At 43.7% G+C, this 13,271-nt stretch overlaps 1 protein-coding gene across 2 annotated transcripts in view; it reads right to left on the bottom strand.

The window, feature by feature from the left end:
• The window catches only part of LOC134210979 (uncharacterized), a 331,489-nt gene that overhangs the window by 270,801 nt on the left and 47,417 nt on the right, over positions 1–13,271 (bottom strand). For both annotated transcript variants that reach the window (XM_062687456.1, XM_062687455.1), the window contains one exon: positions 7,713–7,761. The gene's annotated coding sequence lies outside the window, so the exon portion shown is untranslated. The remainder of the gene's footprint in view (positions 1–7,712; positions 7,762–13,271) is intronic.

Genomic DNA, 13,271 nt, shown 5'->3' with positions numbered 1-13,271 from the left:
GGAATTTAAGGATAAATACGTGTCAACTGGTTACTGCTGGCTGACGGAGGACCTTCCGATAAAGAGCGGCTATTGAAGATGAGAGCTTGTTACGAGAAACATGAAATAGTAAACATTATTGAAGGATGAGTGTTTCATCAAATCGTTAAAGAGAATATGTCGTTCACACCTAAGTGGCTGCTTATATGAGAAATTTAATGGCGATTTCGACGAGAGGTCACATTTGATTTCATTATTTTGTATATTAAAACTAATGCACGTAGTTAGATATTTCAATGATATTTTGTCTTTAAGCTCAAAAGCAATTCAATATTTATAGTTTTTTTCTCAGTATTTGAGCGAATTTCAATTATTAATCGAGATTTTTTTTACTGGAGTAATATAATATGTCAAGAAATCTAAACTTCAGTTAGCGGAATAGGGCGCATAAAAAGTGCTGAAGAAACAGATGAAGAATGCGATTTTACACCTTTTGATGAAACACCTGTCGATTTTGCGCGGCAGGACGCCTTAGCGACAACAACCTATGATGTATCACGCGCATCCATCGTGTCCCGCTACGAGAGTCCCGTTGATCATGCTTTCTTTTTTATTGATCAAAAGTTTAAAATGTATGGATCATTCGGGTTAAGTAGACGGCCTTACTTTTGAGGTCGAATTACGTATCTGTCAAAGGTACAAAAAATAGTGGAATTAAATGGAATAGTACAAATTTGTCTTATGACAAGTAAGAGCTATCATTTATTAATAGTTTTCATCCTAGCTATTGAGGAAGTTTTTTCTCAATTATTTAATCCTTTGGAAAACTCCTCACTGATTCAACTGAAATCTATAATTGATTAGGCCCGACACCCTGGAAGTGGGACTTCTAACGAAAGACAAGCTAGGCGCAGCTTGTAGAGAATGTGAGCAGATAAGAATGCAGTATGGATCTAGTTACCGGTAAATATAGATACCTTGACATGGTATATCTGGTCATATTATTATCGGTCTTACTGGCTTTGAATCTAATATTATAAGATGTCCCTTAATCTCTAATCTCACGGTGTTGAACGATCCGTGTCAAGGCGGTTCATGGTATTAGCTGTGAAAGAAATGGCAGGCCACCAACGAAGCCTGTGGATGTATGAGCACTCAGAATGTGTCCTTTACCACGTTATACGCAGAGCTTAGGAGTGGTTCTTCTTCTTATTGGCATTACATCCCCCACTGGGACATTGCCGCCTCGCTGCTTAGTGTTCATTTAGCACTCCCACAGTTATTAACCGCGAGGTTTCTAAGCCAAGTTGCATTCGTATATCATGAAGCTAACACGATGATGCTTTTATGCCCAGGGAAGTCGAGACAATGTCCAAACCGAAAATTGTCTAGACCGGCACCGGGAGTCGAACACAGCCACCCTCAGCATGGTCTTGCTTTATAGCCGCGCATCTTACCGCTAGGCTAAGGAGTGAGCAGTGATTGAACTTTCTTCTCGTGCGACTCAAATGTCGTCACGAAACATCTGAAAAATAAATAATGGTGAGGAAGAAGCAGTTAGCGATAAAGTGGATTTTTACGCTGTAGCAGAAGTCGCCTTAATAGGTCACCGAAGAACACTGGGGATAGGCGATACAGAAATGGTGTGTAGGACGAAGTGCCCATCGATATTGAATAGGACGGAAGCGGTGGCCAGAAGATGGAAATGATCATGTTCTTGCTGAACAACCGCAGCAAGTGCCTCCGACGAGTGGTGTAGCTGAAGTGCGCCGGGAGAACGGCCTGCCCTGGGTGGAGAGCGCGAATCGAAGAAAGCCGCAAGCGGTGCCGCTAAAGGAATGATGGCAACTGCGGCTAAGGGGAGTGCCCGTATAGAAAAGGTTGCCCCTCCCAATTGTCGGTGTAAAATAAGGGACAGAGGTCAGACAACGATGTCACCCCAGTGGCGTGGGTCCAATGGCACGCCTCTCACCAGTATCGATCACACTATTGGCGCCCGGTTCAGAAGAGGAGATGACACGGACGAGCTGAGAACATCCGTTCTAGAATTAATAACAACAGGGTTCCGGAACCATAAAATCCGGTACACGGATGGATCCGTCTACAGCAGTGGTGTCGATTTTGGAGTTTCCGGACCCAACCTTACTAAAACCGAGAGCTTAGCCCGCTAAGGCAACATCTTCTCAGCCGAAGCCGCCGTCGTTTTTGTTGTTTTCACATATCCGGCTGATAAGCCGATTGTCGTCTTCACAGGATCCGCAAGTGTCATCGCCGCTCTTCAGAGTAAGCACCCTAAGCATCCCTGGATTCAAGGAATCCTTGCTGGTATGATACCCGGTACCGCATTCGTGAATTCGGCGCCAACGTACGTCGAATAAGACGTACCCGGATGGGCGAGATGATCCTCGAGCTGAAGCGGGGCATCTCGCAAAAGGGCGCCGCCCAGGGCTGGCATACTCCTCAGAGTAGTCGAATTGTGCGTGTCTTTTGCACTCCTCAAAAAGACCGCAGAGAGTGTGTTTCGCTTATCGCTCATTCTTTCTCTTCCACAACGCAGTGAGTCCTCTTTGTGTTTCTACTGTTTCGAATGCATTTGTCAGACACGAAGAGTTGAGGATAAATGATGAAATAAACACACCGTGTTCCTCAATGAGTTTTGACAAAACGGTGAATCAAACAGAATAAAAATAAACATTGTCAAGGAAAGTTAAACGTAGCTGTTGATTCTATTTATGCGTAATAAGATATTTTTGTTTTTGCTGGCTTTTGGGATGTCTGTGGGCAAAACTATTAAGAAGCAATTGTACTACCAGCATTATTCCGTCCCACCTGCTTTAAAATAAGTTACTGACGAGACGATTTCTAAATACAATTTCCGTCAGGTAATCTTGGTAAATATAAAGGGTCTAAATTCGGAACAAAACGGAAAACATTGAATTTATATAAAGCACCATTATTTCATTTCAGTGCTAAATTTTTTCTTGATGTTAGCATCATGCCCAATGTACTCCTGCTGTCTACAACCTTTAAAATAATGTTCACGGCCGTATGAAAGTTTTCACATAATTTCATTGAAAAACACTGTTTATTTTGCACAATCTGTGTAAAATAGTTTTGGAAAAGATTTGTAATTTACGCCAAGCTAAAAATAAACAGTTTTAATTCCCCTTCCGTCTCCAGGCGAATAAAGGTTGCATGAAGAAGAAGCCGAAAGATATTAGATAAAAATGGCACGGGAAAGTACTCGGCGAAATTTATAAAACTCTTCTCACAAATTCTAGACATCAGTGCAATATCACAGAATAAAATTCAAAATCAAAATTATGTGTTTTTATACAATATAAGGAAAGTTCTTCCCAGTACTGCTAACTAAAATTATCTAAATTGCTTCTAGAATTTTCGACAAGCGTTTTCAAAATTTAACCGTTTGCTTTCCCGTGCCATTCTTTCCAAATATGTATCATCTTTTAGCTTCTTCTTCTTCTTAAACTTTTTTATTTGATCTTTATTCGACAATTTGACATGGTGCGCCAGACTTTATTAAAACCTCGTCCTTTCTAACTGAGATTAATAATTTTAAATAATGTTCACAAGCCAAGTATGTTTGTGTTCCAAAAAAAAATCAGCGAGCTTCATAGAAAACGAAATCGTTCCCAATTGCACTAAGTGGCACAACTTTGTGCTGGCCCAGCTCTCACCGGCATGATTCTCTCACTCTTCGTCTTCGTCCTCACTCACCGTGTTGGCTTTGTTACACGATGAGTATCAGCGTCACTCTCTGTGGTGTGTATTAAAATCTCCTCATTGTGCACAGTGTGTGAGGAAATGCCAGCTCTGGCGCCGCCTACAAGAAGTTGGCGGAGGAAGCCCTAGGCGAGACGGTCAAGATGAGGACACTCACGACGGAGGTGAAACTATGGGTTAAAGACCAGGACGAGATCACCGAAGTCAAAGAGCTCGTCACGATACTGCGGCGACAGTGTGAAGTGGAGACGCCCACTGCAGCCGTTTTGCTACGGAAAGGTCCAGCAAGGACACAGGTAGCATTGGTTCGGCTATCTATAGCGGACGCCTCCAAGGTAGTCAAGTAAGGTAGCGTCGAAGTGTGATGGTCGGTGTGTCCTGTGGGCACGCTGAGGATTGGAGGGACATAAGGCACAATGCTGCACGAACCCTCCCAATTGTTTGATTTGTTCCAGCAAAGCTGCAAACAGCAAGCACCCCATGGGGGGTTCGAAGTGCCCGGCGTTTAAGCGTGCTGCAAAATCACAGTGCAGGTAACGCAGCTAAACCTGAGTTGAAGAAGAGTTGGTGTCTTCGACATACGAGGGCTTCGTCATTGCCAAAATCAACGGGGTGTTCTTCTGCAGCTGCTATGCGCCTCCTCGATGGTCGATCGAGCAGTTCGGTCGTATGCTGGATTGTTTGACGGCTAACTTAATGGGGCGTAGGCCGGTGGTGATTGCGAGGGACTTCAACGCCGTGGAATTGGGAAGCCGTTCCACGAATCAACGGGGGCAGATCCTGCTGGAATCACAAGCCATGTTGGATGTGGATTCTGCAAATCTCGGTACCAAAAGTACCTACAGCTGGAACGGGCCGAGTCGATTATCGACGTTATGTTCTGGAGCCCTAGCCAAACGAGTAGTTCACAGCGACCACCTGGCGGTTCGCTACAGTATCGACTATACGACCAGTATTCAACGGACGGAAGAAGGGGCGAGGCTTAGCCCTCGTATGTGGAAGACATCGTACTTCGACGACAAGGTGTTTAAGGAAGCGCTCCGCCGCGAGCACAATACTCTCGGTCTGAGCGGCGAGCGGCTGGTAACAGTACTCTTGCGTGCATGCGATGCTACCATGCCTAGGAAAGTCCACCCTAGGAATGGGAGGCCACCGGCTTACTGGGGGACTCAAGCAATAGCGAACCGGCACCGCGCCTGCCTACGGGCACGAAGGCGGATGCAGCGAGCACGCACAGAAGAGGAGCGTGTTGAACGACGGGTGGCGTTCGTGGCTTCGGTTCGTACCAGTTGGGCAGCTATTGCAGATGCGCTCCAGCGTCTTGGAATTCCCGAGTACCTGTAGAAGATTCTCGGAAGCTACTTCCAGAATCGAATATTGGTATACGACACGGAGTGAGGGGGGGGGGGTGGCGGAAGTGCGTTGACATAACCATAGGGGTTCCGCAAGGTTCCATACTAAGTCCGGTGTTATGAAACGTCATGTACAACGGTGTCTTGAAGCTGAAGTTCCCGGTGGGCGTGGTAATCGTAAGCTTCACTGACGATATTACGCTGGAGGTCTACGGCGAATCGATCGAAGAGGTGGAGTTGACTACAGCCCACTCTATCGCAATTGTGAAGGAGTGGATGAGTTCCAGGTAGTTAGAACTGGCCCACCACAAGACTGAGGTGGTTGTTGTTAACAACCATAAGAGCAGTGATACTGCGCGGTCACCTCTGAACCCTCCATCAAACTCTTGGGGGTAATGATCGACGATAAGCTCACCTTTGGTAGCCACGTCAATTACGCCTGCAAGCGTGCCTCCACAGCTATAGTGGCATTGTCCCGGATGATGTCCAATAGCTCTGCGGTTTATGCCAGCAAGCGCAAGCTTCTGGCTAGTGTCACTCTGTCCATACTGAGGTATGGGGGCCAGCTTGGGGCACGGCCCTGCATATTAACTGCTACAGAACGAAGTTAGAAAGTACGTATTAAGGTTAGATGGACACATAGGTTGATACCGGAGATAGGTACGTGGCTCAAGAGGCGCCATGGGGAAATCACTTTACACCAGACAGTATCTACACCGGTTCGGGCACTCGGCCTCGCCCGAGTGTCCGGTGTGCGCAGGTTTAGAGGAAACGGCGGAATACGTGTTGTTCGTGTGCCTGCGTTTTCGCACAATGCGTGACCACTTGCTTGGCATATGTGGTCTGGAGACTACCCCGGACAACCTAGTCCGGAGGATGTGTAAAGATGATGTTGGCTGGAACGCCGTTTTATCGGCTATCGTCCAAATAGTCTCGGAGCTACACAGAAGGTGGCACGTGGACTCGAGGAATGGCTAGTTCAGGCGCAAATAAGAGGTGGTCCAAGAGTTCGGAGTCGGCTTCATGGGTCATACCGGTGCCCTGTGGTCGAACTCGATCCTTTTATCGAACAAGTGGCCGCGCGAAGAACAACATGGTATCGTCGCTTTTGCGGCGTCGGTCAACCGGGCGGGTTCCGAGCCCGAGGACGGAAAGGGGTCCTCGTCAAGGCTGGGGCAGGCGTAGGCACCGCGTCGACAAGTCCCTCTGTGTGCTGGCGAATAGCCCTAGCATTAGCATTAGCATTAGCATTAGCATTGTTACGGTGTAATTCGTAGGTTGGACACTAGTGATACTCATGTTTTACTTTTGAGATCCTTATCTAGAATGCTATCAGAAATCAAAAAGGGGAGTGGTCCTTGATTCCAGTCTTAAACAAAAATAACAAAAGCATGAGGATTACTACTCCTGGCCACGCCCATCTTCACCGTAACTAGGGAGAGGAAGGAAGTGTTGATGTAGTACTTACTTAACGAGAGGCCACCGACTTAGCGACACCCTCATAAGTACCACGGAGTTGGATAATGAGGAAGGTAATCGTTGGGTCAGGATTTGCCTGTAGCTGGCAATGTAACCGTGGTAGATCTTATCCCGTAACACACCACGTAAAGGTGTCTACCCAGCAGGAACACCCAGTGCTGGCGAATAGGCCCTATCGCAGAGAGGTCAATTTGGGGTGCACGCGGCATCATCATTCTTGATACCAGTCGTGCAGAGGGACCCTGCCCACCTTCCGAGGACATAGGGCGTGGTAAGGCCACCTGGAAAGCCGGCAATGCGCTGGCACAATACCATGGTGTTTTTCTAAAAAAGCGAGTCACGATGTTCGATGCTGCAAGGACACGCAGCTAACCTCGAGGGTGCGTTATGCACTGGCCCCCCTTTGAAGCATTACTTTCTGGTTGTACCGAAGGGACGATGGGCTTGGCGGCAATGGAAACGGTTTAGCGGGTCGGGGATGCAGTCCTGCCTCCCTCGTTGGAGGTGGCCCCTAACCCCGCACTTCCTGGTCAACCCAGGATGTCTGTTGAGCAGATTCCCCCTCCAATGTTTAGGAAGAAAAAAAAACACACACACACACACACACACACACACACACACACACACACACACACACAAAAAGAAACAAATCGAATATCTTTTCATTGCTTTGGTTTTCGTGGGATGAGTATAGGAGCTATGATATGAAGTCCAGGGGCTGTAACCCTATAAGGGAAAAGCAAAAATAGACCAACCAGTTTTCATTGATAACGCGATAATAAATAATATTAATCTGCGTAAAAATGAACCGTACTAAAAATATAAAACCCACTTAACAAATCCGCGTAACATTCAACATCCTGAGATTTTTGTCCCTGCTTTCGAAAACTATGGTCAAACTTGTGTGTCGAATATTATAGTTTTGAGTCATAGCTAATTAGAAGAAAATCAGTCAATGAAGTTAAATTTATATGGAATACAATCATAGGATTTTACACTGTTTCGCAGTTAGTTTTCATTTTCAAGCACTTTCCTTTCCGTTCGAGGTTTCGTTACTGCAACAGATATCGACTAATTAGCTAATATACGCTAAAACAATCCGTATGTACGTTCGTTCGACAAAGGGTACCTCAATTAGCGGTGTGATAATCCACTTACCTTGTACACATAACAGATCACTTTCGATTGTTCACCCCATTGTGATGACCTGGAAGGTAAAATAAATTCATTTAACGGTGTTTAAAATTATTGGCTCACTTGAGATGGACAGTCTTTGGTAAATTTTAATTTAGCATTTAATGAAATATTCTATTGGCCATGGCGTGAGTTATGTGAGGAGGGGAGCGTCCGGGAGTGGAAGGGTTCATTGGCCCGCCCTATAATCACCATAGCACCATAATCAACCTTTTTCGTATATTTGGAGGCCTCCAAAAACTGTCGGCCCTGGCTCTTCCTGGTATAACGAAAATAAAAAAACTCTTTTTTATATTCGATTTCGGCGTATGCTAAAAAAATCATTTTAGGAGAAAAAAAACGAGTGGAAGTAAAATCATAGTGTTGTATATTTAATCTCAAATGATAAATCGTCAACAAACTTCTGCTATCCACATTAATTGTCACCATTTCTTGTGATTGCAAATACTGCTGATACAGCAGTAGCACCAGCGTCCATTCTAGAAGTCACATTTTGATAACATGAATCGGAATAGTCCATTGTTTCGAACTACAGCCCATTTTCCAGCGAGACAAAAATCACGTCGGTCCGTAAATCTTTACGATTTGCGAAATCTTCGCGTCAGTTACGACTATAAACCCAACAGTGGCCAGTATCTACTTGTAACGGACAATCAAACTAGTAAGCGCGACAGCAAGAAAGGCGACAGTCGGCTGCCGTCTCGGTATCAAGATTCCGTTTCGTCGGGTTTCTAAAAGAACAGCCTTCAGAGTCAGTCCGCAAGCACCCGGCAAGCCCACTACAAGGGCTGCGGTGATAAACTATTCGAATTGATGGGGATGAATTTTCTCCCCCAGCGTTTATTATTTAATGCCAAAACTGTCTCAAGAGAGTACTTTTACGAGGCCGTAAAGCGATGAATGCTGATTTCTTGCCTTGGAGCGAAAGTCGATGTTGAGCTGTGGCGACGATAGCAGCGATTCCATTACATAAACAACATGTAGGATGTGCCGTTGGTTGCGGTGAGTTGCCAAAACGAGAGAAGGCTCTAGGGGCGATGGTCCATGAAATCGGTAAGCAGTAGCTACTTGCTGCGCAGCATAGAAGACGATGATGGAGATTTCGCGAACGGCTCGGGGGAAATCTTTGGCGAGAATCTTGCCCGGTATGAAAGAAAAATATGTAACAACACCAAGGACCATTCGCCTGACAGTAATGAGAATTTATATGGTTTAACACCTAATTAAATTTGTGATTTCTAGGCGGGCGATTAGGCTGAAGGTATTAGTTATTATTAAAGAGTTTATTAATTTGCTCAATCATAAATCTTAGTTAGTGAGATATTTTCAATTTATTTTTCGTAATAAATGGAACAGATTTCCTTCAGCATGTTTGTAAGCTTCCATGTTGCAATTTAAGGTTCATTAAAATATGAGTAAGTTAGACAGGTTCAAAAAATAGATTGTGCACAATTATTGTTGTTTATGACTACTTGGCGTAATAACCAGAAGTAAGCACGCCGTCTGGTAGCATAATTTTGATTAGAGCTTCAATATATGAAGATTTAAAACGATAAATGTGCTCAACCACAGCATAATACGCTAAGGTTGGAACCATGCATATACCCTATTGAAACGACACTGACAAATACAGGAAAAGTGACCAAAAATAGGTTCAACTAGAGATGTCGCAAATTAATCGATTACTGCAATTAATCGATTCATCGTTGTGAATTTCCAACCCAAAAATTTCCTAGCCCGTACCTGGAATCGAACCCAGCCACCTTCAGCATAGTATTGCTTTGTAGCCGTACGGCTGAGGAAGGCCCAAAGCTACAGATTCACCTCCCTACTATAAGTTATTTTCAATCCGCTGTTTGATGGTTCTTCAATTCAACGAATATAACAAAACATAAATTGTAAAGCCGCACTGAAAGAAGGAATTATCATACTCAATAGTCAATGTTAGCTGAACTGCTTTTTTTTCGCCTTCATCCACCTTTAAAACACCACACCCCCTTGAGGTGACAATTCTTTATTACATTTTGCTTTCCGATTCCCCCGTGACCGATATCCGTTGTGTGCCGCTTTTCCACGTCTATCAAACCGTCAAAACCTGCATCACAACGTTGTTCATTCCAGCACTCTCCAGCTCACCCCATCGACCACGAGGACTGCTAAAATGGCAACTCCTTCATCTGAAATTCAAAATATCGTGCCAACCACCACTTCGTCGCGTGTAGTTTCCCATTTTTCTTTGCGACTGCCTGCTGGGTGTGTGCAAGCTGTAAGAGCCAAAGCTAGAGAAGGGGGAAGACAAGAGCCCATTCGTAATAAAGTGAAGCTGAGTACCAAACTTTCCTCGGTAAACAGAAACATGCGGTTCTTTTGTCGGCATGCGCTTCCTTTCATATATGTAGGTGGCGGCCCGGCTGTGTCATTCAAAGCTACTGCAGCATTAGACTGGTTCCAAATCGTCATGGTGAACATTTAACGATAAAAGTGAAAGATAGTTGCCTAAAACATTCCCGCAGGTATGCATAAAACATAAACTGGTATTGTTTGTGTATTTTTGTAATTATTTTTCTAGAAATCAGTACTCTATTTCTATTTGATGAAAGCCAAGGTTTATATTTAATGGAAGGCAAGCAGAATTCAAGAATAATTCGATATGAAAATAGAGTTGATATATCTAAACCTCACAAAACGCATATAGAAGCTTGAAATCTACATCGAGTAATACCTTAGTCGTGAGCAAACAAAAATTTTATGTTAGCAATTAACATTTCAATAGGATGCGGAAATTATAACATCGTTTGACAGCGTAAACAGGAAGGTGTTTGAACAATATATTCTATTAAAGTTTCACATTATCCTCGCATTACACATTATGCAATTTTATTAGTTATGAGTCAGCCTACTGCAGCATTCCTTTGAGGACAAAAATAGCAACCCAAAAAGGTGCTTCAGATTTTTTTCAGCAAAACATATTGTCGAGAGAGTTGCATAATACATTGTGAAAGGAGTGCATTCAGCTCAGTGTAATATAGCTGTATTCCAGATCCTTCCTTAAATACCATGTGAAAAGGAACATAAAATGAGAACAAAAAAGTATATAAATAGGTTCTACCTAAAATGATGCACAAAAGTTGTTGCAATTTATTTTGCTCTATCTCTTACAACACACGGATATGCTATCTGTTCATTTTGTAGTTCAAAATTGTTATAGAGATTGTTGCATTTTCATTCAGCAGGGACTATGTCCAAGGGCTTGACGATCCCTCCCCAGGCCATCTGCGAGTTGTGGCGCCTGCCTAGGATGTGGTGGGGTTTGACAGTGGGCCCTGTTAAACCTCTATAAAAAGCTGCATGTATCCGCAAGTAGGCTCCGCCAAAGCGACCGTGTGCCGCTCAAAGCGCACAAGCCCAAGTCCTGGTGTTAGGTGGGACGCTAAACAGCCCTGACACGATGGCCCTCCGGCGAGACAGGAGGTTTGCGCAGGCCCAATAAGCCGCCTGGAAAACCAATAATTACGAACAATATAAGACAGACCGCATCATGCTTTCGTGCTGTGCGATTCTTTCTCTCTTTGCGGAAGGAAGTTTTTAATACTACCCGAAGCTATTTTAATTTCAACAGTGCTTCTTAGCGCTATTTGTACCCACTGATCCCGTTACGATCTTTGCAAGGACCCGTGCCTTCGTTTTACGTTGGACCCGTTTGCGGAAGTAAAATTCCGACAAGCGGTGGTAATTCTGCAAGGACACCGTTCTGGGAAAAAATTTCTTAGAAGGTCACGTCTCCACGCTCAGCCATGAGCATTGATAAAAACAAGAGGAAGGGGGAGTCTCTGAATTCTCCACTTCCTTCAAAGAAACAAGGTTTCAAGACCGTCCTGCCAAAGCGCGGAAAAAATAGAAGGAAGCTGGAGAATTCAGATATTCCTTCTAACTCTAATATCGGAAATAATTCTTCTCCAATCGAACTGAGCAATCAGTTCGATTTGATTAATGATGAAATTGAGCAAATCGAATATACCTCTAGCCCAGGTGATTCGATTCATGCGAAAAAGCAAAGGATTCCGCCAATTGTGGTATATGTTGCCGAGTTTTCTGGCTTTCGGAATGAGATTTTGAGTAACCTTCAGGGGATCGAGGTTTCATTTCAGATTGCTAGGAAGGGTGACTGCCGTGTTTTGCCGGGATCCTTGGACGATCGCAAACGTCTTCTTCAGTATTTAACTGAGAAGCGCCATAAATTCTTCACATACGACGACAAAACTGAGCGATTGTTCAAAGTCGTCTTGAAAGGTCTCCCCAGTGATGATAAATCACTGGATGAGATTAAAATTGAAATTTCTCAATTACTTGGATTTTCACCAGTCCAAGTAATTAAAATGAAAAAGAAATCCCACTCTTGTACTTCCCAGAGGGGCATTTCTCAAGAATTTTATTTAGTTCATTTTAACAAAAGTGAACTAAATAATATGAAAAGTTTGGAAAAGGCCTGTATTATGTCTCATGTCCGTGTTACATGGGAACATTTCCGCAGGCCTGGGAAATTTCCAAAACCCCACCCAGTGCCGTAAGTGCCAAAAGTGGGGTCATGGAACCAAACATTGTCACATGGATGCTGAATGCATGATTTGTGGTGGAACCTCTCACGCCAAGGACGCATGTCCTGTGAGAGAAGATTCCAATAAATTTAAATGTGCAAATTGTGGGGGCAATCATAAATCCAATTTCTGGGAATGCCCTTCACGCAAAAAAGTTTTGAATTCCCGTGCAAAATTGATGACGGGAAATTCCAATCGGATCCCAGATTCGACGGGTAGAAATTTTTCAAACGCTCAAATTTCGAAATCAGTTACCGGTCGAGCAATTCATACCCACCACAATTCACAAACAAATTTTGCCGCTCGTCAACGGGTAGCAAGCACTTCAGTAAATTCCAATTTTTCCAATGGACCTACGTATACAAACATCGCTGCTGGTAGACAAAATTTCTCTTCTAAAAATGAGGTTTATACCCATGTTCCAACGGAAAATAATGGTCATGTTGCCGATTCAGGTAGCATGACTGCTTCCGATTTTGATTTTTAACTGAACAATTGCATCACATGATTGATGCAATGTTCAAAGCAAATACCATACCAGAAGCTGTTCAGGTTGGTATAAAGTACACACACAAAATTGTTATCGGACTCCGTTTTAATGGATCTAAATAATTGTGTGAAAGTTCTAAATTGGAATGCCCGCTCTCTAAAGGGTAAGGAAGATGAATTATTCAACTTCCTTTCAGTTCATAATGTGCATATTGCCATTATAACTGAAACTTATTTAAAGCCCGGACTCTCCATTAAAAGAGATCCAAATTATTTTATCTACAGAAATGATCGTCTTGACAGCGCCTGTGGTGGGGTCGCCATTGTCATTAATAGACGTATCAAACATAAATTATTTTCTTCGTTTGAAACAAAATTTTTTGAAACCTTGGGAGTTTCTGTTGAAACAAATTTTGGTCAATTTTCCTTCAATGCAGCC

Source organism: Armigeres subalbatus, chromosome 2 (assembly GCF_024139115.2).
Source record: "Armigeres subalbatus isolate Guangzhou_Male chromosome 2, GZ_Asu_2, whole genome shotgun sequence".
Classification (NCBI taxonomy): domain Eukaryota; kingdom Metazoa; phylum Arthropoda; class Insecta; order Diptera; family Culicidae; genus Armigeres; species Armigeres subalbatus.
The sequence above is the reverse complement of the archived record's forward strand: the minus strand, read 5'-3'. Positions and strand labels throughout refer to the sequence as shown.